The following is a 25288-nucleotide window of genomic DNA, read 5'->3' as shown; positions in this document are numbered from 1 at the left end:
CACAAAGAAAATGAAAAGCTCTTGAGATAAGATTATAATAGAATTTTCAAAGGCCCATGATATGAACTTTGAGATGATGCCTCTCAGGGTCAATATGAGGTGAAGAGAGTAGAATTTAAATCATCGTTAAAGATCTTTTGACCAAAGTAAAATTTGTCTCAGTAAGACATTGGAATGGTATGAAGACTATAGAGAGAACTCCTCTGAAAAATGCTCCATAATGTAATACAGAAGTTGGCAAACTTTTGGCATGAAGGGCCATATAGTAAATATTTTAGGGTTTGTAGGACATATGCTATCTGTTGAATCTATTCAGTTCTGCTGTCGTTTCTAGAAAACAGTTATAGAAATAAAGGAATGGGTATGGCTGGATTTGGCTTCAGACTTAGCCTTAGGCAATTTTGAGCTTTCTAGAAGTGTCTAGTGTACATACCAACAGAAGAACTACAATGTAAAGTGAGGCCAGCCTATTTCTGGGCTGATGCTTTATGTATAAATAACCTACAGTTATGTGTCTACCCAAGGGTTAGCCTGTGTAGCCTGCAGAACTGGAACAGAGGACTCTGGCAGTTTCCGAAAAGGCTTCTGCCAAGATAAAAGGGAGTGCAAAACACTTTGAATTTCTTCTTTGGAGCACTCTGGAACTAATCACAGAATGCCTTTACTTATGATGCCAACTGGTTACCAGTGTATAAAATTATGAGGAAAAAACATGAATCAAGTCACTCATAACAAAGCTAGACATTTTATAAATTAAAGAAGTTAAAAGTAGCTAACAAATGCCCAATGCATGAGACAGCAAAGCTGGCTGTCTTTATAGAAGAAACTTCTTAATGTACAGCAGTATTTGTTAAAGCCCTTATTAGATAAACTCTTTCATCTGACAGTCTTGGGCAGAGAAGTAACATCTGAAGCAGAAAATAGAGATGGCAGAGTCAAGCTAATTCCCAACTAAATTCACACATAGACAGAGTTCTCTTTTTACCTCTCTGCCTCTATCCTATCTCACCCTACCCTAAAATTTGGATTGTTATTATGTATACTAAATCATAAGCATTGCTATAGCAAACTTTGGAAGTAAAGACCAAACATTAATGCCTATAATAAAAAAATAAGCAGATTAAAGTCCATTTTTAACTTCTTTTGTGATAGCCAGTCAGTTAATTTTAAATCTTAAGCCTTGAAGAAAGAACTAAGCATATGACTGAGTTGAGTCTAGGTCTTGACTATGAAATTTAAAATGTATGAAATTCAAAGTGAGTAAATTAAAATATTTATAGTTATCCTAGGCTGCTAGTGGATCGAATGAAAGATTAAGACTTCAATTGTAATGTAAAGAAGAAATGATTAGCTTTAACAGTAGACATATAAGCAGAAGAATTTTAATTCATTAATATTTGTGATGAGGGCCTGTATAAGTGATCTTTGTTATACTACAATACACATAGTTTTTGTGTATCTCTGTAGATGTGTCTTTGGTATATGATACATAAGTATATACACAGAATTAGAACTTCAGAAGGTTTTGAATGAATCTTATTTGTATCTATTTTACGTCATTATTGCCAGTGAAATTCTATCTGTATTTTAAAGTGATGTTTCCTAATGAATAGAAATGACATGTATTGCTTTTACAAAATACAAATTAGTTCTGCTTTTCTTTTTCCTTTACTTAATTTTGTCTATTTTCTTTTTATTAGAAATAAGATCATCTATTTCTCTGTTTAGAAATTTCTGTTATCTATTTTCAAAATCTCTAGAATAATCTGTATACCTAAGAACAGCATCCTTTATTGCAATGAAAAGGATAATCTTTACAATTATCTATTGCTATGTAACAAATTACCTCAAAGCTTATTAGCTCAAAAAATATTTATAATCCTCACAGTTTCTATTAGTCAGGAATTAAAGAGAAATGTATCTGGGCCATTCTGGCTCAGGATCTCTCATGAGACTGCAATGAAGATGCGTCAGAGCCACAGGAACCCAAGGTTTGCTTGGAGCTTGAAGGTTCTGCTGTAAAAGGACTCATCATTCCAGGTGTAATGGAAGCTTCACTTACTCTAACTGAAGTGCTTTAAGCTCAACCACTTACTGGACATGCACTACTTGTCAAGTTACTTAACCATTCTTCACACACCAGCCTAGTGATCTTTTCCAGTTATAAATCACATCATGATACGTGTCTGCTTAAAACCCTTCAGTTAGAATAAGTGAAGCTTCTATTATTACACTTTGAATGAAATCCAAACCACATAACATGGCCCACAAGCCCCAACATGACATAAGCCTACATACTTCTTTCACCTCACTGCCTCAGATTCATTACTCTTTCTCTATATTTCTGTCACACTGGCCATCCATTAGAAATGCCGTAGGGGTCAATAAGCCATTAATCAGGTGACCATCCTTCTATTTTGTGCCTGTTGCCCTGCTGCAGTTAGTAGCAAGACCACTTTCAAAAGCATCCTATCAATTAGACGCCTTTCCTAGCATCCAGATCTTTTCTCTACCTCCTAGCTTTGCCATATTTCTCCTTTATGAGTCTTCTTTCAGTCTTCAGCTAACCTAGTTAACTTACATATGTTCTGCACATAAAATATAATCATCTTAGAAAAGCCTTCCCTAGAATCCTACCCTTCTAAAACAAGCATTATCATGGTTTTGCCACTAATCTCTCTAGGAACCTGTTTATTTTTAATTTTTTAATTTTTTTATAGCCATTACTTTACTTTGTAATCTTATTTTAATTAATGTTCAGAAGAGAAAACATTATCTATTTGATTTGTACTGTATAACTAGTGCCAAATACAGTGCCTGACACATAGTGACACTCATTAAATATTTTTAAATGAATGAAGGAAATAACTAAGCCTCAGTTGTTTTTAAATCTAGAATTAGGAAGGAGATGTTATAAAGATCAAGTAAGACTGCACCTAGGACAGTATCTGGCACACAATATACTTTTTTCTTATAGAGATATAATTAACAAAAAATTGCAAATATTTCAGACATACAAAATGATGTTTTGATATAAGTATACCTAATGATTCCCACAGTCAAGTTACTTAATATATCCGTTACCTGACATAGGTACCCTCTTTGTTCATTGTTTTAAGGACACTTTAGATTTACTCCCTTAGAAAATTTCAAATATACAATACATTATTATCAACTAAGTTACTGTGCTGTACATTAGATCTCTAGAACTTATTCGTCTCATAACTGAAAGTTTACACCCTTTCTAATTGAAATTCAATTTATATACAGTGAAATACACAGTACATAATGTGATGAGGTTGGACCAATATATACTTACGTAACCAATACCTGATCAAGATATAGAAGGTTGTCATCACCCTAGAAAGTTCTCTCTTGTCTCCAGCAGTCAATCCCCATCCCCTCATAGGCAAGCATTGTTCTGATGCCTGTCATCGTGAATTCATTTTGTCTCTTTCAGGATTTTATATAAATGAATTCATACCATGAGTACTTTTTGTTCTGGCCTTTTGTGCTCAGTATATTTTCTTTGAGAAGCAACTATGTTGTTGTGTGTATTAGTAATTAATTATTTTATATTGCTGAGTATTATTTGTTGTATGAATATATCATAATTTGTTTATCCATTTTCCTATTAATAGACATGTGAATTGTTTTTAGTTTGTTGTTAATATCAATAAAATTATTTAAAAGTTCTTGTAAAAATCTTTGTATGGACATGTATTTTAATTTCTTCTGGGTAAGAACCTAGGAGTAAAACTGTTGGCTATAAAGGCAGATTTGAGTTTTTTTGTTTATTTTTGTGTTTTTTGAGACAGAGTCTCCTTCTGTCACCCAGGCTGGAGTACAGTGGCACAATCTAAGCTCACTGCAATCTCCACATCCTGGGTTCAAGCAATTCTCCTGCTTCAGCCTCCCGAGTAACAGCCTCCGAGTACAGGCACATGCCACCACGCTGGTATAATTTTTTGTATTTTTAGTAGATATGGGGTTTCACCGTGTTAGCCAGGATGGTCTCAATCTCCTGACCTTGTGATTTGCCCACCTTGGCCTCCAAAAGTGCCAGGATTATAGGCATGAGCCACCATGCCTGGCCAGATTAGAGTATTTTTAACTTAAAATAAAAAATACAAACTGCTGAATGGTTTTCCAAAATGGTCATTCCACTTTGTACTCTTACCAGTAATCTGTAATAATTCCAGTGTTCCATATTCTTGGCAACATTTTAATTTACATTTCTCTAATAACTAACAAGGTTTAGCACCTTTTCATGTGCTTATAGGCCATTTTACATCCTCTGTTATGAAGTGTCTGTTCAAGTGATTTCTCTCTTTTTAATTTAGATTGTTTGGACACAAATCCTTTGTCTTTTATCATTTTTCCTGTGACTGTTTATGCTTCATTAATGGTTTCTTTTGCTGAGTAGAAGTTTTTAATTTTGTGAAGTTCAGTATATCATTTAAAAAACAGTTTGTGTTTGTGATTCCACCATAAAAGATCTTTATTACTCCTCTAGGTCATAAAAATAATTATTCTGTATCATCATATCTATAGTCTAAGCCTTCCCTTGTTGTCTTAGCTTTTATATAGATCAATGTTACAAACAAAATTAATTTTTATATATTATATGAGGTAGAGCTTGGGGTTTATTATGTTCTACAATGATATCCAATTGTTCTGGTGCCATTTGTTCAAAAGATTTTCTTTTCCCACTAAATTGCTTTGGTAGCTTTGTAAAATCAGTTGATTACATATGTGGATCTGTTTCTGGATTTCTATGTTGTTTCTTCGATCTATCTTTCTTTATGCCAGTGCCGTAATCTTTACTACTATGGCTTTGTACTAAGTCTGAAAATCAAATAACTTGAGTTATCTAACTTCATTCCTCATTTCCAATATTACTTTGCTTAATCTATGTATTTTGTCTATAGTTGTCTAATCTAGGTTCTTTGAGCATTCAAATACATTTCAGAATCAACTCATCAATTTCTACAGAAAAGCCTGTTGCAATTTTCTTGGCATTGCATTCATTGAATCTTCAGGTTCATTTAGGTAGGAATCAGTATATTCTTTTGATAACTATTATTAATCATCTAATGGCATTGGGTATGAATTGGCTTCCTGAAATAGAATCATTAATTTGTTGTGACCAATTAGATCACAAATCGCAGTGCTTTTGGACTCTTACATAATACTCATTATTAAACTAAACAATAGTGGAAGAGAAATTAGGAGTTCATGGGGAGAACTGTGCTCTGCTCCAGGGGAAATATTCTGCTTTAAGCAGTTGTTTCCTTGCTCTTATTGTCTTTCAATACTCTGTCTTTGGATATTTTATGTGATTACTTCCTAAATATGTTTCCTAAAGCAGAGTATTTTTCTTTCAAAATACAGTATATTTTCAATATATCAAACATGTGATGCAATTATAGACTGATTTATTTTCTTTAAATTTCTTAAGCTTGTTCATTACCAGCCAAGAGCAAAAATATTCCAAGATCAAAAACTCATAAGCCTTTTTTTTTTTCTTTAAGCATATGGAAGGGCATGCCATTTTAACTAAGCACAAATAGAATATTTGTAGAAAGTTAAGAAATGAGCAGCAATGTTCCTTTCCAGGCAGTCAGAGACTGATGGCGCACTTCTTACATGGAAACAAAATATTTCTGAAATTAAAAAAAAATACTTTAAAAAGAGCACAAAGACCAGACTTTATGCCAAGCAAGTACCCTTTAACTTCATTTACAGTGAATGAGAGCAAGTTTTAAAAGCCATTAGTGAATATTCTGTCTAGAAACCATTTATGTTTAACTTTCACTGATTAGGTTTTAAAAAGTAAGTGGTATTCTGTATTTGGCCCTTTTTAAATTGATCAGCATCAAAATATCTGAAAATAGTTGCTCTTTTGCCTATTAATTCAAACATTGATGCTATTATTCAAAAGGTAAAATAAGGCATTTGCACATCTGTTATTAATACAGCCTGATCCCTTTTACTAACACAGTAATTGCATGAATGTGCCTTTTTTTTTCAAATACTAGAAAGGATCCTATTATTGTGTTTTATTCTTAGAGAACTTTTTCATTTATCCCTGTGAGGCTGTTTCAGTGATATGAAAACATGAGTAGTATTACTATCTTTGTATTTTTTCTTTTATTTTTTATGCTGTCAAGAAAAAGTGATGCATTTTCTTTGCTCATTAAATCTCAAAGCTATAAATCTTCCAATTATGTTTTAGATATATCTTAATGAGTATCTTTCCTTATTCAATCAGAACTGATTTTTTAAAAAATGCCTGTGTATTTGATCCTGTACCCATCACAGCCATCTTCATTTGGCTGTGTTACGTATTGGTTGTAAATAAAAAGAAAATGACGTTTGAAGTAAAAAAAAATCCTGTTTACCTATGTCCACTGCTAGAAAGTGATGATAAACTCAATTAAGAACAATTGGAAAAAATGCATTACACAGATGGGGAAAAAGTTAATTATTTTGCATTTCGTCTGCTGATCATGTTCAAGATTTAGTTGACTGATCTGCATTAGTGTCTCAAAGGGAGATAGTATGAATTTTGTGAGAGAAGTGTGTTTTCAGTGCAGATTCTCCCCCGGGTACCCACTTGTAATTTCTTTTGGTGATAATAGAGCTTAGCTATGCACATCAAGGGAAAACTAGATTCTTCAGGGTATCAAGCAAGGTAGCTCATCACAGTATCCTCAATGCTTGTTGGCAGATCTGTCTATTTGTAGAAATGTGGTTGTTATTCTACAGTGGAGATTGTTGGACTCTATTTATGCAGCTTCCCCAGTCTCATGTCCACCTATGAAGAGGATCCTTGTTAAGCTTCCAGATCCCATTTGTCAGGAAAGAAAGGAGAATTTGAATGAAATCTCTGCAGCTAGCAATATAAAGAAGAATATGGTTAAGCTCATTTTTCCGAAGTGTAATTGTATTTGCAGAGAAGGATGAAAAAAAAGACAACTGTTTGTGCCAGTAGGAAGAATTAGAAGAAAAGCAAAATAAATCCTAGAGATTAGAGGATAACTAGCAAGGTACAGAATTGAAAATGATGAAGAGGAGCAGATTTTATGCTTGTAAAATCTCATTCAGCCGTGATTATTTCTGTTTTGTTTTTGGAACTTGGAAAGGACATGAATAATGTGTAATACTTGTGTCCTTTCCATAGAATACTGACAGAGACTTGTCAACATAAGAAATATCTCCTTATTGAATTCACATGTATATAGAAATGAAGAATGGTTGGGAATTGTACTAATTATAAAAACATTAGATACAGTTAATGCATTCAGCAAAGAGAAAAACTGCAAATTCGTTAAAGAAATAAATTACCTTTATATACTAAAAATGTTAGGGCTTAAAATCATTTTTCCAATGACAAAATAGTGTTTAGTCCAGGGCTCCAAAATAGGAAGTATTCAATTGTTACAATGAAATGTGGCAAACATTTTTAAAAAGATGACTTATAATGGGAAATATAGAGTAAAAACAAAGTACCTAATATGGAAAACTATGCTAGGACAATAGTGGTTCCCAACTAGGGTAAAAAAGACAGCACATTTAGAAAAACCATCTGGTGAGTTTTTAATTCACCTTCTCCACACCCTCTGCAAATACTGTTAGCCTTCAGGAGTTGAATGAATCGATTAAAAATGCTCCACAGGCGATTCTGATAGACATCTCGTTAGTTAAGAACCTGTGCCACTGAAGCTTGCAACAAAAAATAGAAAGCTAGATAAGAAATAGGCTGAAGTTCACCTGTCAGTACTTCTCCTGTGTTGGTCTATTTCTTGTAATCTTCAACTTACCTCAGCTGTACTTCATGTCAAATAAGGATAAGAATATACCACAGCAATGTTATGAAGATTAATATAAATCACTTTGACCTTCCTGGAGAAAAGCACAAGATATTAAGAGAAAGGAATCCAGCAAAGCCAAAAATATCATATCATTTCAAATTTGCTTAATAAGAAAATGAGTCAGTACAGTGTAAATTAATGTGAGTTCTCAACTCCAAGAAGATGAAATTCAGCAAAATCTGGGCCTACAAGAAGGATAATTTTAAGTAATATGGAGCTTAAAAGTTTTCAATGATTAACTTTGTTGCTGACAATTCTGTCAGCTTTCTAACTACTCTTCTTTATTATTTTCTCCTGTGTCAGTGTTCAAGAACACATAGTTTTAACCTTAAATTTTTAAAAGTAAACATGTTTGTAGTTTTCCCCTTATTCTCTATTCACAATAACATCTTAGAATATAATTCAGAAAATATGTGAAATATTAATGGTCAGATATAAAGACATTGGATATATCAGATAATAAGAAAATTATAATAATTAAATTCTTTAAGCTGGATAAGCTTTCCTTGTAGGTTATAAGAAGCCTAACTACAAAATTACAATTAACAATAAGAGAAAAGTTAACCAAAAGTGTTTAAAGAAAATTTTATTTACACGAAATATTCATATAATCAAAAACCATTCTTACATAGGGATACCTTTTATAAAGTCTGTTTTAATACACAAAATTATGTGTGCGTACGCACACGCATGTGATTTCTGCTCAGTTGTAGATTTTTCATTTTAGTACTTCTCCATTTTATGATGGAATCAAAGATTTAAAGGAGGAAGATATTAACAGTAAACTTTCTATTAAAAATTAATTTATTATGTCATTTTAATGCATAGTAGACTAGACTGGATGAGAATGGCTTTTGGGTAAAATATTTTGTCTGTGGTTTTACATGGTAAACCTATATACTTTCATACATTTCAACCAGTTTTAGGGTCCTACCTTCCAGAAGTCAGTAATTCTGACACAAATAATGTACAGACCTCCCTGATATAAGTGTATTTACCTTTCTTCAAGCAGTGCAAGGGAAGTAGCATTCCTCATTGGAAGTAGAAATAAGTATTACATTTGTACAAATATTAGGACTTCTTTCTAGACGCTATTTCAGAGTCAACTTGGCAGAGCAAAAATGGTTCTTGTCTCAAATCCTACCTCTGAAAAGATGACCTGGGCAAGTCTTCTAGCCTGTCTCAACACCAATTTTCTTAAGAGTGAATGGAATTGTGTGTGTATATATTTGGTGTCTGCAGTGGAGTAAGAAAAGGGTTGGACTCTACTAGGAAAGGTTAAATAAAAACCATCTTTAGTTCCCATATAGCTTTACAATTCCAGGATTCTTACGTAGGGAGAATCCTAGAATTATTTATATATTCTAATTTCCTTATTCCTGGGATTAAAATATGGACATTAGCATTTGCCATTGTATTTTTTCACAATAATTTTATTGATGATATATTAATATACTGAAGCTAGGAATTGTTTTGTTTATACATATATGTATATGTATATACACATATATATGTATATATAAACCAGTCTACACTGTATTTAGGAACGTTATCTCTCTGCAAATGGACCAAATCTGCCCTCAGTTTTTACACAAATATCCTTCCTAATGGCAATTCTCAGGAAATACAGTGAAGAACAAAATTATGTCTAAAGTCATAGCAGTTCATTTGCTTTTCAATGTTTTTATTATCACCTCCACATTTTTTTTACAACGGGCTTTTGTATTTGCATAATTACGTGCAACTGCACTATTGAATAGAAAATTGTCACCAAAAAAAATACAAGGAAAATGGTAGCAGCAAGGCTAATCTATAGCTGCAGCCTTTCTTAATGAGTGTGGCTGGGAAACTTTTCAGAACCCTTCAGGGAAAGGCATGTTTTTGTAAGAAAAAGGTCTCAAGCTGTTAGAACTGATAGAATTTCAGAAATGCCATAAGTTCAACTTGCAAGAGATTTGTAGGTTTTATAAGCAGAATGAAAAATCTTCTTTAAGATATTTTTTTAGAATCTAAGTTTATGTAGAATGAAGAACTATCAGATGTAAGAAAGAGAAAATAGATTTCATCCAAAATACAGATTCAGGGGCCAGTGAATATAATGGGAGTTGGTATTAAATATACTAATTTCTATACATTTAATTTCATCTATTTAAAAATTGTAGAACCTCAGTAAAATTATTTAAGTGCTTGATATAAGAAGATCTTTTTTATACTTATTTTTTCAAGAACTTTGTAAAATAAGAAAGCCCTAAATGAACAAATGTATGCGTAAATATGAATCTATGTCTTTTGGGATGGAATTATCTTCTAAGCTACTTTGTGCACTAACATCTAACATTTAGGTGTTTATGGTAAATATTTGGTTTATGTTATATAGCACTTACTTCAGTAATCCAAATTGTAAATGAAGGCCAAAGCATTTTAATACTTCTGAGAAATGGAAAGTTTTATAGTAGATACCCAAATATGACCAGAAAAGCTAAAGGTTAATTAAGAATTACAATGGATATTAACATTTATTTCTTAATGCTAGAATAGAAATGGGTTTATATAATGTTTTGTGAAATGATTTAGATCTAATTTGTGATTAGAGGATCTGTCTTTATTAACAGGTTATAAGCATAATCAGCATTAGCATACTTTGCCTTTAATGAATTCTATTATCTGTCGTGAATACATAAATATATTTTTGGAGAGAAAGATATCTTAATATCATAAAAAAAACAGAAAATAGTCATCTATCTCTTGTCTTTAAATCAACACTCCTTGAATGAGGTCCAAGCTATACTGGCCTTATATTAAATTCTGGTTTATGCTATAGAAAGCAGCACTTAAGAGTATCACCAAGGTTCATAGCGATCCTATCTTAAAGAAAAAAGCATAATTTTATTTGCCTCCTTATTTTTAATTCTTCACTTTGTTTTATTTTTTTCTAAATATATTTAAATTTTTGACACCTTGGACTGAAAGTCCTTCAGCAAAGAGATAAGCAGACTTGAAAGCATGTGAAACTCAAATACTTTTGAGAAGTTCAATTCATGTTTTTCTTCATCCTTGTTCCCTTTGGTCTTATTAACAATTCCTTTCTTACTAACATAAATTGTTTTCTCTCAGTGGATGGTTAGGACCTCAAGCATGATATGTTACTTCCGATTACTCCTATGTTTCAAAAAAACCTATCATTTGTTGGCAGTTTCTCAATATTTCTCTCCAACCTCATATGAAAATTCTAAAAATTACGTTTTGAGCATAATACAGTAGTTCCTTCTTCTGCAGTTCCAGTTACCTGTGGTTAAAGTAAGATACTTTTAAAAGAGAGAGAGACCACATCCACATAAATTTTATTACAGTATATTGTTATAATTCTTCTATTATATTAAGTATTATTGTTAATATCTTACTGTGCCTAACTTATAAATTAATCTTTATCATGACTATGTTATGAGTCATAAAAAAAATATTACAGATAGGGTTTGGTAGTATCTGGGTTTTCAGGGATATACTGAGGGTCTTAGAACATATCTCCCTCCCATAAAGGAGGAGTACTATAGCCTGTTGGAGACCTTACACATAGCATTTTCTAAAAATAGATGTTACATTTCCCCAAAAAAGAACTATTCTAAATTTGCTTAACTGGAAAGAGTTCAGGAATCTGACTATTGAAAAATAAAGGTCAAAACTGAGGTTACCTGTAGGTATAATTTATCTTTATTAAAAATTGGCTCCCAAGAGATACTAAAGGAAGCGATAAGCAGCACTTTATGACTTCCTTCAGTTCCCTGTATATAAGACAAAAACATGAAGGAACTTTGTCTTTGTATGTTAATTTTTGCAGAACTGACACTGACATCAGTGAATGTTTTTTATGTTAGTATTGCTGTCCATAGGGAATACAAATCCTTATTCTCATTCATATGCCATATTTCAGATACTTGGTTATGATACAGAAAATTTCTCTCAAGTTTTTCTTCCAAAAATCATGATGGTGAGAAGAGATATTTTTGCATGATGGCACCTAAATGACTTTTACATTTTGACACAAGAAAGCTGATGACTCATGAGTGCAATCACTGTCTTTCTTAAGCATCATTCGCGTTTCCCAACAGCACAGTGTTGGACAGTATGCTCTGGAAGCCACAATAATCTAGCAGAAACACGTGTCATATTTGCCTCATGTGCAAGTCTTGCATATGTTAACTTAATGCTTAGAAACTGAGGCTAAATTTGAAAACTGCAGCCCTTGAATTTCCAAGTCTGTCTTAAATGTAGGAGGGTCAGTGTTTGCTTTTGGATCAATTTGGGGAGGCTTCATGGAGAAGTAAAATTTCAGGCAGATTAAACGCTAAGGGAGACTGATGTGCTGTCTCACAGTAATTCATATAATGTTGTTTGAAGGAGTCTTAATGATTAACTTCATTCAAACCTCTCCCTTTACAAACAAAAAAACTGAGACACAGAGGGCTGATCAAAGCAAATACAGTGATTAGCATCAGAGCCAAACAAAACTTAGCTCCCTCCAGTTATTTAATCCTCAGGTCAACTTCATTTAGATATCTTCTATATACATTTAACATATTCCTTCTACTCGATACATATCCTTATGTCTCATAGTAGGTAGTTTAATTCCAGAGTCCAAATTATAAAAGAATGCAAGGACAGAAATGATTCATCCACAGATGGATACATGTATTGCTATCCTTATTCATTCCTTATCCCCATTTTTTGCCAAATAGACACCAGGAGAAAACTATATCCAATTAAAATTTCTTGAAAAAGACAATTTGCAAGGTGAGAAGGAAACTCTCTAGGGAAATTTCACTTGAAGCATGAAAGTAAAGTAAAACTAGGATATCTGTGATCCACAGACTAAGGAGATTTATAACTAGATCCCACCATGGCTACTTCAAGTGCAGCAGGTCTTTGCTTTCATGTGCTAAAAACTACCGGTGTGATCAGTTTTAACTTGACCTGCTAATCTTAAAAATCTATTTTCTAATTCCTCTTCTGGTTTTATTACTCTGTCATCTTAACTATATCATTTATACTTTTTTTCTATTCCTCTTTGTGCTAAAACCTTCTTTCCTACTAGACAGGCATCTCTTTCCCACCATCTTTATTTTTTATATTTGTGAAATAACTTGAGTATTTGACTACCAAAGCTGTTATAGTGCTGCACATACTAGCTGATGATTTCCCTCCTTGGACTTGGACTTGCATTTTCACTCTAGGTCTTCTCAGAAATACACCTATGAATGAGTCTCAGCCAAACTCCCTCCACACACTCACCAAGTTATCCTATAGGCTACAGAAAAAACACAGAAATGAATTGCAATGAGAGTTATTTTCAACATTAAAAAAAACACATTTACAGTTACTGAGGGAAAAAAGTGTATATATTTGTCTGTAAATCAGCTATTCTACAATACTCTCAAGGTTTTGTTCATTTTTGTATTTTATTGATGCATTCCATTTCTGTAAAGTCTGAATCATTTTTGAAGAAACATGGTCCCATTGGTTTATTGCCAAGAAAGATCACTATTCTATTCAAAATGTTATTGGCCTTCTTTCTCTCTCTCTCTCTACTTCCCTTCACATTTCCCCCAACCAGGACACACATATGTCCTGGTTGTACATTCTTTCTTACTGTGTGTACATTCTCTCTTACTGAAATCCAGATAATAACCTTTCAACAGTAAGAAATAAACTGGAACATTGCCTTATACAGAGGTTCTCAATCCTGGCTACTTATCAGAATTACACATAGAGCTTTCTTTCTTTCTTTTTTTTTTTTTGAGACGGAGTTTCGCTCTTGTTACCCAGGCTGAAGTGCAATGGCGCGATCTCGGCTCACCGCAACCTCCGCCTCCTGGGTTCAAGCAATTCTCCTGCCTCAGCCTCCCGAGTAGCTGGGATTACAGGCTTGCACCACCATACCCAGCTAATTTTTGTATTTTTAGTAGAGACAGGGTTTCACCATGTTGACCAGGATGGTCTCGATCTCTTGACCTCGTGATCCGCCCGCCTCGGCCTCCCAAAGTGCTGGGATTACAGGCATGAGCCACCGCGCCTGGCCACACATAGAGCTTTTTAAAGCTGGGAGTCCTGACACTCAACCATGAAATTCACTGAATTAGAATCTCTGAGGGTAGGTTCTAATGGACCAGAGTAGTAAAAATTATCACAAGTGATGCTCATATGCAGCTAGAATTGAGTCACAGAGCTTATAATAGACCTTATAAGGTGAACGGGGATGATCTGACTCAGATGTAATAGCTATTTTTAAATGCAGATATCCTTACCTAGCACCATCCCACCTCAAGAAAACTCCTCTTTATTAGTTGACTAAAGTTGATCCTACATTTGATTCTTAAACAACATTGTGGGTCATTTTCTTATCCCCTCCATGTACCAGATGAGGAAGCTACCTAACATTATATGATTTTCCTTTTTTTTTTTTTTTTTTTTTTTTTTTGAGAAAGAGCCTCACGTTGTCACCCAGGCTGAAGTGCAATGGTGTAATCTTGGCTCACTGCAACCTCCACCTCCCACATTCAAGCGATTCTCCTGCCTCAGTCTCCCGAGTAGCTGGGATTACAGGCACATGCCACCATGCCTGGCTAATTTTTTGCATCTTTAGTAGAGATGGAGTTTCACCATGTTGGCCAGGCTGGTCTCGAACTCCTGACCTTGTGATCTGACCGCTTTGACCTCTTAAAGTGCTGGGATTACAGGTGTGAGCCACTATGCCAGGCCATGATTTTCTTAAAATTCCTATATCTCTAAATTTTATTAGAATTTAACTTAATTGTAAAAAACTTCTAAATTGAATTTGATTTAGATGGAAAATTACTAAATTATGTGTTCCAAAAAAAAAAAAAAGAAATAATTTTGGTCCAATTTTGTAAAATATCCAAAATACTTCTCTATTCTAATATTTTAAAGTCCTGAGGTCATTGGCTAATTTTAAAAACAGAATTGTTCTTGGCCACTTTGTTTCTATCTTTCTATTTCCTCCAAATGCTGTCTCCACATGTGTCCTGAAGGACATTTTCAATTAGCTTAACCCAGATCTGTGATGGACTGAGGTAAGCAAAATGCATTCTCTCAGTAATAACTTGCTCATCTGTAGAAGACAAATGACTCTTTCAAGGAAAATGTAGTTTGTTTACCTCAGTCCCTGCCTCATTCCATGCTCATTCTGTACATGCTTAATAACTGAAAAAAAATTACAAAAATGGTTCAAATCATTCGAATCCTTTCAGAAAGTATATTAAGATAAAGAAGAACTTACAAGAGCTTTCTGATAGTTTTGTGAGATTTTATTTGTTTGTTTTCTGGAAGGTCAATGTTTTATTTTTTATTATTTTGGTTTTATTCTGCTTGATAATTTTAAAAGGAGAAAAGAAAAATATGGTTCACAGCTACGAACATGAAATGTTTACTTAATAAAGGTAATAATTAGATATTTGTGTATGTATCTTCAAAGGACTATATAGGGTGTTAGTTATGTCTTATTGACAGTAATGGATAAAGAACTGAATGTTTCTCATGGTTTCTTAAATTTAATTCAAAGGAACCTATGTTAGTATTTCAATGTTTATGGGCACTTTGCCACAGTTAGGGAAAATAGCCTAAAGTTTCTTGAATCTTTAGTTAGATATGGATAAAAAAGTTACCCCTGAGGCCCAATACAAATTACTATCTCTAGAGAGTTGGCACAAAAAGCTAATCTCTGTCCACAAAAGATTTATTATGACAGATAATAAGAGTAATTTGTATTATTTAGGGTATTAATCTGTTCACCAGTTTCAATGTTATAGTTTAGTAATATACCCAGTAATCTTTTCCTATTAGACTATTTTCAAAAGCCATTTTACATATATGTATATTGGCACACACACATGTATACACACATATATAAAGATATTGATTATATATAAATTGTCGACCTCAATAACAAACAGAAAATATGTAAAAGAAAATAATATTTATTTGAAAATTGAGTATTGCAATGGGAATATGCATGCCATAGTAAACTACATGCATATTAAGAAAGTTAAAAGAAGATGAAGATTTTTTACAAGAAAAGTGAGGGCAATTATATAATTGTTTTGAAATGTTTATCCTTGGCTACAAAGATCAATAACAAAGGTGATACCAGTCTGAGTCTGAACAGGCAATTATTCCACAGTGTCCTTTCAGAGATATTTTTTGTGTAAGGCTGTGATGGCCTTTGTGCAAGATTACAATTTGCAGAGTCTTCTATAATAGTTTTTATTAGGCAAACAAGCATAAGAACCCTCTCTTAATAGCTCTCCCCAACTCTATTTATCTGTTTGTCAGGGTGAGGTTTTCTTTAAAAATTTTTTTTTTTGTTTTTAACATTCACAACTCTACTTTGATTCTGGCAATTTTTATTTCCCATTTTTTGATCAAGATCTTTCTCTGAAAGCATCACTGGTCAATCTCACTGTTATTAGGTTCTGATATTCCACATTGCTAAGATGAACTTGTCTTGATTGTTGGTCCTGTCCCACAATGGGGGGAGTGATTGACCAGTAGGAGTCAGTGTCAAAACTCTTTAAGCCACATTTGAACTACAGGCAGGTTTGAAGGAAGTGGTTCTCAGGCTGCCTGGAGTCCATTGTTATGATTAATATTGTGTGTATCATAGTCTTCTCCCATCATTAAAAGTCTGTTAAAATTTATGATTGTGCAATAGTCTGTTAAAATTTATGATTGTGCAAAAATCTAACAAGTAAAAAATACGAAATTTAAAAAGGAAAAATACAAAGTAAAAGTAATATTAGCAGGCAATCCCCGTTTCTCTAACAGTTTTGAGTCATGAACCTAGGCTGAAAGACAACCAATTGAACAAATCAAATGACCATAGGGAATTAAGTGAAATCTGTTATAATCATGTGGCCTATTTTCTTACTCACCAATGGATATCAAAGTATCTCTTGGTCAGGTTATTTTCAAGTTACCAGCAGAAGCTACTAATTATGAAATTCTAATTACAACATTATCCTGCCAAGTACAGAATGTAGGTATTAAGAGGAGTAAGAGTCTTATTATGATATGGAGTCTTGTTCCAACGTCTTGGGAAAAGCTATCTACAGAGCAAAGGCATCAGATTTCCCTCCTGGTTTCTAGTTTCTGTGGCTCTGATCATGATACCTATCAGTTTGGTGAACCTTTTGTGTCACTCACATGTCAGGCACAAGACTTGTGCTTTAAAATTCTTCTAGTTTCTGTTTATAGGGTTTTAGGAACAAATGTTCCCATTTTTAATAATTTTATGGAAGAAAGCTGGATTAAAGAAATCTAGAAAAATTTAGCATGTATTCTAGTCTATAGAAAGATAATACAAACTTGAAAATAATGCACAGGGAATTGAATAGGGCAGCGATAATATTTGGATAAATAATTAGAGAAATTTGTCATATAATTTTTGCAATGTGTTTTTATAATGGGCAATTATATTTTATATTTTCTTAGTGCACAATTATAATTTTGAAATCCAAGTTAATAATAGAATTATTTGAAAGCCAAGAAATGACTATGTCTCATTTTCTTGAGCATTGTTGTTGAACTAAGTCCTCTCAAAAATCTGCTTCTTTTGGATGAGCAGAAAGTCAGGTCCAATGTATTACATTAAATAGTTTTGACATTATATCCAGTTGAATTTATTGCTCTTCCTATTAGACTTCTCTCTAAGCAATCACCGCTTTGACAAGATGACCTCTCTAACATTTTAAGGCAGCCAGAGGGATGATTTGCTTTGAGGCTCCTAGGGCATTTCAGGCATCTCCGCACAAGTATTGACATATTCTGGCCTGGGGGCCTGAGCCCTTTACTCCTCAGGCTTCAAGACCCCTTATTCTCAGCATGGAAGCAGTTCTTTGGGTAGAAACTTCATATTGATTTTCTGAGAAATCAATAAAGTCATTTAACTTTGCTCTTCTGTCATTCATTATTACTCTCTGTTCATTAGAGAAAAGCCTCTTTTCACCTTGACTTTATCAATGCTTTCCCTGTGTTGCCCACTCCAAAATGGGCTGGCAGGAACTAGGGGCAAGACTGGTTAATAGCCAGAGCACTTTCTTTGGGCCTTGACGTTTTCCCCCATAAAATGAGGTGAGCAGATGATCAAGGAGGTTCTTTTTGGTTCAAACGTTTCACAGATGTAGTTCGGACTATTACTACTTCTACTTCTACTCTTTATAATCATCATCATATTACTCTATTTATTATTTATCAAGCATTTACTTTGTGCAAGACACTGTACTAAGCATTTTATATAAATCATCACATTTACACCTCACAATAATGTAACATAATTGGTTCTTTCATCCTCCCCTTTAGAAATGCAGAAGATGAAACCTACAAATGTCAAATATCTTTCCCAAGGTCATCTAACTAGCACAAGTCAGAATCAAGTATTGAACTTAGGTCTGTCTAATTCCAGAAGCAATATTCATAGTTAAAACAGAATACAGAGGTATTTGTTCAGAGGGAAACCTGAATAAATATTTCATTGAAAATAGGCATTTTTTGATATTTCATTATCAGAGAACAAAAACATTAAAAATTTCAAATATTTAAAGGTGTTTCTAATATTTAAAAAAATTATCTTTAAATGATAGTTTCTCCTGTAATTTGCGCTAAGCTCCTATGTGCATTTTAATAAAGTGGTTTGTGCTTATAGTTAGTTGCATGTTCAACATTAGTTATACTTTGAGTGGTTCCCTCTAATCATAATTTGAATTGTATAAGTGTATATCTATCAAATAATTTTTGTATTTCTTTTGTTACAAGTAAGCCTTGATATTTCTAAGAGAGTCAATGCTAACACTAAATTATTTACATTTCAAATCAAAGAATATCGTGACTGATGTGTCCAAAGCAATAGTTTATGATATCATATAATTTCATAGGTAAGGACTAAAACGTGAACCAAGAAGTGAAATTCATTATTACTATATGGTTTATTTAGTTTGCCTGTCATACTCTTGATACTTTAGCTTTATCCAATAGGATTTCCTGTATCATAATTTCCTTTTGAACTTGAAAAACAAATTAAATATTGTAAACGCTACATTACACTTTACCGTCATACACAATCCTTCTTCCATCAAATATTAGACACATTTGTAGTATTAACACATTAATAAAAACTATAAAATTAGATGCTTGAGAGCAATTTTTTTAATTAGGGGAAATATTTTTATAACATAAATGTGTGAAGTACAATGTTTCTCATCTTTATACCTTGGCTCATCAGAGTTGCATGCATGGCGGTGGCACTTTTCCGAGTTTGTGGGATGGGTTTATTCCACTTAATGAGCATGGTTTCTGCGCTATGGCTGACATTTTAATATTATTTAAATATTAAATAATTATTTAATATTTAGTGCAGGAACCATATTAGACTTCCAGCAGTGAGTTCTTATCAAAGATGGTGTTTAGATCACCAGGCTTTCCATGATTAGAGCTTTTGGTACAGAATGTCAAGTACATTCATCAGTTAAATAAATTAATTGTAAATGAACATGCTGTTGGTAACACAGCAACAAGAAGAAAGGCTGTCACAGAGAAAAACAGTGGGATTTGGTATACTTCCTCTGCTCTTTTAAACATCAGTTCTTATTTGTTCAGTGACACTCGTGAATTTTAGAGAGCTTAGTTTCAAGAGGAAACTTGTAAGCATGATTAAAATGAAATTATAAATATTTTAACTATAAGATGTACCAGTCTATAAGGCTTTAATATTAAGAAAAGAAAATAAGACTGCATACCATTTTGAAAGAATCTATAACAATAATCAAATTGTTCTTTTAAGGAAAATGGAGCTGATTAAATACATTTTACTGAAGCAGAAATTAAAGTCTGTAAAAACTGAGTAAAACCTCAAATCTATTGAGTCAATCAAACACATAGTCCCTTTTAGTAACAATTTGCACCTTAAGCCATAATCATATTACAGATCACAGAGGCTAGAATCACTAATTCTACTCACTACCCTGCTGTTTGGTTAACAATGATATTTTCCCCAGGTTCATTTGATATATTACACAAATTAAATCAGCAATATGTATAAATTTAAGTTGATTTTCTACATATTTTTATTCTTGTTTTTATACTGTTTTATGGCATATGTGACCAATATTTCAAAGGGAAAAACTTATATAAAATAAGCATTTTTTCAAACAATACAGTGCATTGGTAGTATGACAATGTGCTCTTCATTGATTTTAAATCAGTTAGATTAAAATGCTCAGTTACCATAAAAAATATTAATTTTCATTAAATTGGGAAAGTTATAAAATGTATCATTAGTGGAAAAACTCTCCAGAATTGTTCTATTAAAAAATGTTCTTTAGCCATAGGAGGGAATAATTGTGAGTATATGTAAATATGAAACAAAGCTGAATGATAAGGAAAGCAGGGCACAGTTAACATGGTTTTCAGGATGGTGGTTACCACAGGTTGAGAGAGCTGAGGAGATTGGTTGGCAGAGGACAGATGGATATATATACATATAAGATATTTTCAAGGCTCTATCTTTTGTATTAGGTGGCTGGATTGTGAGTAAATGAATGTAACATTATTAATACATTCAATAAATGAACGGCTCTGTGAATTAAAAGATTCATACATATCAATGATAAGATAGTTTCATAAATGAAGTATTAAGATTAATGTAATATTGATGCAGCTGAGGTCAAAAAGAAAATTCAAATTTTTAAAATGCATTCATCTAGATTTTTTCTGTTTACAGGTTATAATTTTGGTAATGTGTTTGTAAATCAACAAGTAGGCATCCAAATTCCCTTAATTATATAACACGTTATTCTGAATTGAGTTTTCTATTTAAAGATATCTCGTGTAAAACATATTGTCTAACTTGTTCTAAGTTATAAATGTAAGCATATTTATCTCTCTCTGCCTCTTTCTCTCTGTATCTCATTTGCGCTTGAAAGTTCATATAAACACGCACAAACACACACACAAACATACATACCTTTCCAATTGTAGGATGAAATAATTATAATTAATATTTGTTTATTCAGTTTTTTTAGCCTTATTGTTTGGTTTTTGCACTCTGAAATATAAAAGTTTATTCTTGCCTTAGTAAATACTGCATATTTATAACATCTGAATTTTTCCTTGCTTATAAAATTGCAGTGCAGAAAGGTACCATTTCTTATTGTTGTATACACCATCCATCTCTAGTTATCTGAAAAATAAAAAGTAGCTCACAAGAAAACTCCAAACACATTAGGGCAAAAAGTAATTAAGAATAACAAAGTAGTTAACAAAAATGATGTAAAACAAAGGAGCAAACATGCACACATGCATCCACACATACCTCCTGGACAAGTAATAGGCATATAGACAGTTGGTCCTAATAGTTGTAGAAATTTCCATCTGAATTTGGAATATGTCCTGAGATTTATTTTTGCAACTCCCCTTTCTTTCATCCCTTGCTCCTCACCAGATGCTAGGGATGCAGAAACAAATGGCTTTCATTCCCTGCCCTGGAGGAGATGGGCAGGTCAGCAGATAATTAGGACTCAGTGTGGTGGTTATTGTCCAGCTCAAGAGAGAAGGAAGGAAATAATTCTGTACAATGAAAGTAAGAATGGAAAGGAAAAGTTAGAGAAAATTTCATGGAGGATATGAAGTTAGAAAAAGGATTTGACATATAAATAAAATTTGCCCAAGCAAAAAAGACATAACTGGGTAGACAATAATTAGCATTACAGTGCAATTCCAACATAAAATGTATAGGGAAAGGAAAGGGGGAATCTGGAATTGGATTGAGATAGGCCTTAAATGTCATAGGAAAAAAAGAAAAATGTTGGATGAGAACTCTACTTTAGAAACACAAAATTGGCTATAATGTGAGGAATGAATTAGAATAAGGAGAGATTCGAGATAGAGGAACAAAGTATAAGTCTGTTACAACAGACGTAAGAGATGATGGCTTCTCAAGTAGGGTAGCCATAAAGGGATTGGTGACTTTGTGCAGCAGAGGAAAAGATTTGACGTTAGACCAGGACTCTTGCCTGCCTGTTCCCTGGCAGCTAGTCTGAGCCAGGCCCATAATAAATAAATTTTGAATAATTCCGTGAGTCGGAGATGTCGTCATCTATTTGCTTTATTACCTGATAACTATTTGCTTTATTATCATTTTTGTTTTGTTTTGTTTTTTTGAAATGGAGTTTTGCTCTTGTTGCCCAGGCTGGAGTGCAATGGCATGATCTTGGCTCAATGCAACCTCCACCTCTTGAGTTTAAGCGATTCTCCTGCCTCAGCCGCCTGAGTAGCTGAGACCACAGGCCCATGCCACCACACCCGGCTAATTTTTGTATTTTTAGTAGAGATGGGGTTTCACCATGTTGGCCAGGCTGGTCTTGAACTCCTGACCTGAGGTGATCCACCCACCTCGGCCTCCCAAAGTGCTGAGATTACAGGTGTGAGCCACCACACCTGGCCCTATTACCAAACTAAATTCTCGTCCATAAAAATTCACTTCTGTGAGTGTTAGGTCTAGTTGGGATCTGCTAATGAAAGTTTACTGTTTGCAGATGGGAAGGCATGCAAATTCCATATATCAAAATCAGTTCTCATATCTTAAAAAATTAGGCCACATAGATTAGTGATTTTACTGGCCACACACAGCATGGTAAAAAAGACAAATTCATTCAAAAAATTTATGCAATCTAGAAAATGGAAAATCTGGCTCCAAGTAGATTTTATTATGGATCTGGAAATCCTTTGTGTTAGCTGTTTGTAGTTCTCAAGAATTTTAAAACTCATGTCAATAGTTAGGACTGGGTGTGAAAGAATAAAGTCTGGAATTGCTATTGGGAACTATAAGAATCAAAAGTACTTTTCTCCCTTGGTTTTGGTCATTTTCTTTGTAGGTTCATGCTAGGAATGTTTACATGCTAAACAGTTAACAATGTGGCAGCTTTCAAGTTTCTTTGTCTGCCTCCATAAAACCAGTAATGCTGAAAAAAGACAAGACAACCTTGAAAAATTGTGGAAGGTTTACAGGGACTTTAGGTGCAATGTGGTTCTGCTGCTGCTAGAGAGAGAGGATCTGTGGTCTATTGAGCTTTCTTCTATGTTTCTGCCATATAGACTATGATTCTAGAAAACAATCTGTCACTGGGGGTAAATTCTCACCAGTCACCAGCTACCTGAGATGTAGATAGAATTAAAAAAAAAAAAAAAAACTGGAATAAAAAGAATAGCTCTGGAAGCTAATCTGTCTATATGGGAATTGGTGTGGGAGTGTGGTGGTAGTGGATGTCTTCAGGAGGTAGGGGAAAAATGTGAATAGAGACATCCCAGGTCAGCAAATCTCTATTTAAACTTAAACGAAGCTGAAATAGGCATTTTGAGCAAAACAAGGTCAAAAAGATGAAAAGATTACCTATACACTGAAGTGTTCACAGTTCCAAGTTGCACTTTAAAATTTCTGAGAAGAAAAAACAAAAATCAATGTTTGCTATGCCAATACACAAACCTTTCACCTCTGGGAAAATTCTTCTGGTTCTAAGCCAAACCAATTTTGTGAGTTTTACCCGTCAATCCTCAGGTCACAAACAGCTAAACATTTTTGCCTGACTTTCAGTGTTCATGCCAAGAAATAAAGAATGTTAGAGTTCATTACTGAAGCAGCGGGTAGCAGCGTGGGAGATAATTTGTACCAAGAAAAAGGTCTCTCACATTGGTGGCTGCACTTCCTTCCTTCCTTCCTTCCTTCCTTGTCTTCTTTTTTCCTTCTTCCTTCTCCCTGCCTCCCTCCCACTCTCCATTCCTTCCTCCTTCCTTCCTCTCTCCCTCTCTTCCTCCCCTCCTCCCTCCCTCCCTTTCTTCTTTCCTTCCTTCCTTCTTCCTTCCTTCCTTCCTCCTTCCTTCCTTTGTTCCTTCCTTCATTTTCTTTTCTTTCTTTCTTTTGTCTTTTTATTCTAGCAAAAACACAAAGCTAAGTCTAGTGTGAAAGATGAGGCTGCACTGAAAGATTGGCTCTGAAAGAACCAATCAGGTGACACTAAGATGCTAAAAGGCCTTCTTACCTCTTTCTTGCCATCTGCTTTTTGCTGAAGGAGATCTGCGCAGAACAGCAATAGAACATCAGTGGAACATTTGGCCAAAGAATGAAACTGACTCTTAGAAATGTACTGATGTACTACTTGTGCTTCCCCAACCCTCCTCATCCATGTTTAGCATTTTTCATTTGGTGGATTCTATTATTAAATATTATTACCCATCCTCATTGGTTTAGAGGAGAATTGTTTGGTCCCCTGCCACTGCCCGCCCAAGGAAAGAACAGAAATGTTTAAAGGGAACATTTTGATACAGCATGGCTTTACTGAGAGTTAACATCCTATGCCTCTAGTATATCTTCCAAGTCTGTGATGTAGGGCTGAGATGCTGAAAGCATTGTGATCTAATATTACCCCTTCCCAGAATCTAACAGATGGACTACAATGAATAGGTTGAAATTCTTATTTAAAATTCAAAGGTACTTCACAGTTTGAATTTTCATGACCTTATAGTTTCTTCTTCCATCTTTATTCCAACTAAAATTCTTTAGAAGAAAAATGTTTGCAAGTCTAAGATTATCTGCACTAACAAAAACTAAAAAGAAAAATAGGAAATGAGGGAGGGAGAAAAAAATGTTACAGTATTAGCAACTATAATTCCTCACTGGCCTAGAGATTTTAACTATAGCTTTTAAGCAAGGCATTTTTTAAATTCACTGTTTTAGGGGAGGCAGTAGCTGAGATTAATTATGTATAATTATATTATTATTCCTCTTTTCATCAAGACATAAAAATGCATATTATATAATCATAATATATGATCCAGACACCAGTATAAAATGTATGCAGTTTCCTATAAAATATATGCAATGATCTGTTATTATATTATTATTTTTTAAATACATTTTTGTTACAGAAGACACAAGATTAAAACATTATCATCATATATCAAATAATGCCCAGGACTAGGTAGAGTTCTAAAAACTTTAGTAGACCAGTAGATATTTTCACAGTACATGGGATTACTTATTTATGATGTTCTTTTGAGTGTTTTGAGATTAATGGAATTTCTCTTGAGTTTCAAGGGCCAGTTCTTTCTGGAGAAAAGGAGAACCCATTAAAATTTAAAAAAAAAAAAAGCCACATCCAAACATACATGCTATAAAGTGGCTCTAGGCCTAGCTATTCTCCTCTTTTTCTTTAATTATTGCATCTCCATGCAACTAAGCATTTACTGTAGTTCTTTGCACAGTATTAAATAATAAACTTTTTCACTTCATTCAAATTTGGCATAAACTTTGGGCTTTCCCATAAGTAAAAGATTCATCAAGAGTGTAGAAAAAT

General features: G+C 33.6%; 1 protein-coding gene across 1 annotated transcript in view; it reads left to right on the top strand.

Moving 5' to 3' along the window:
- Positions 1-25288, top strand: part of ADGRB3 (adhesion G protein-coupled receptor B3) — a 751340-nt gene that overhangs the window by 613563 nt on the left and 112489 nt on the right. The window lies entirely within an intron of this gene.

The sequence above is a fragment of the Aotus nancymaae genome, unplaced genomic scaffold (genome assembly GCF_030222135.1).
Source record: "Aotus nancymaae isolate 86718 unplaced genomic scaffold, 86718_ANA_hifiasm-v0.15.2.pri h1tg000040l, whole genome shotgun sequence".
Lineage (NCBI taxonomy): Eukaryota > Metazoa > Chordata > Mammalia > Primates > Aotidae > Aotus > Aotus nancymaae.
This window is presented reverse-complemented; position numbering and strand designations above follow the sequence as displayed.